The following is a 1,216-nucleotide window of genomic DNA, read 5'->3' as shown; positions in this document are numbered from 1 at the left end:
TTGCTTTGATTAATTGCAGTTCAACGTGAGAGCCCAAATCTATCTATCTATCTATCTATCTATCTATCTATCTATCTATCTATCTATCTATCTATCTAGATAGATAGATAGATAGATAGATAGATAGATAGATAGATAGATAGATGCGTATGACTTGTTGTGTCTGTATTTTCATGTATGTTGTTCGTTGGAAAATTGCCCATCCAAAATTGTGACATTATATTAGTATTTTTACAAAGTCTCTCACGTTTTTAAAAAATTTATTTTAAACTGGTGACATTTTCATCTCTTGGCTAAATTCAGAGAGAGAGAGAGAGAAAGGACGAGAGAGAAAGGGAGAAAGGGGGGAGGGGGGAGAAAGAAAGACAGAGGAGAAAAAGAAGTAAAGGTGAGAGAAGGGAACATTGATTAAAGAGAGGAACTGAACGTATTTTGAAAATTTTGTTTTTTACCAGGAGATATTTTCTCCATCCAAGAAAGTATAAATTTATTTTGACTTCTTTGTTTCATTTTGAAGAGTCTGAAGGAAGAAATAATGCCCTTGACCTTGTCAAGTTTTCCGAGGCTGGTGAACTTGATGCCCTTAATGTTCCGTTTTAGACTGACGCAGATTGACACTCACAGTAACGATATGAGCAGAAAGAAGATTCCAAAGGACCGAAGTTCAGGGCGAGGACTGAGAATTGTGGTTAGTGCGGGATCGTGATATGAGTGAACACCACAAGAAGCACAGGACTAACCATTAAGGAAAATAAGCACGTGCTTAGGGCATCAAAGGAAGCGTAGCACCCCAGAAATGCAAAATATATTAAATTAAAAATGCTTAATGAACCCGTAAAATTTAACGCTTAAACTGCTCGCTCAAGATCTATTACACTACGTTCGCCCTAAAGCAAGAAAAGGCATAAAAATATCACATGGTTCACATTTCTCGTAATGTTAATTCAAATCTCACAAAAAACCTTTCTTGACTTTATTCATCCACGGGAAACTATCATATATTTTTCGGTGGGTGTGTGGTAAGAAGCTTGCTTCCCAACCACTTGGTCCCGGATTCAGTCCCATTGCGAGGCATCTTAGGTAAATGTCTTCTATTATAGCTTCGGACTCGGACTGTCCAAAAGCCTTGTGAGTGCATTTGGTAGACGGAAACTGAAAGAAGGCCATCGTGTGTGTGTGTGTGTGTGTGTGTGTGTGTGTGTGTGTGTGTGCGTGT

The sequence above is a fragment of the Octopus bimaculoides genome, chromosome 15 (genome assembly GCF_001194135.2).
Source record: "Octopus bimaculoides isolate UCB-OBI-ISO-001 chromosome 15, ASM119413v2, whole genome shotgun sequence".
NCBI lineage: Eukaryota > Metazoa > Mollusca > Cephalopoda > Octopoda > Octopodidae > Octopus > Octopus bimaculoides.
Note: the sequence above shows the minus strand (reverse complement) of the source record.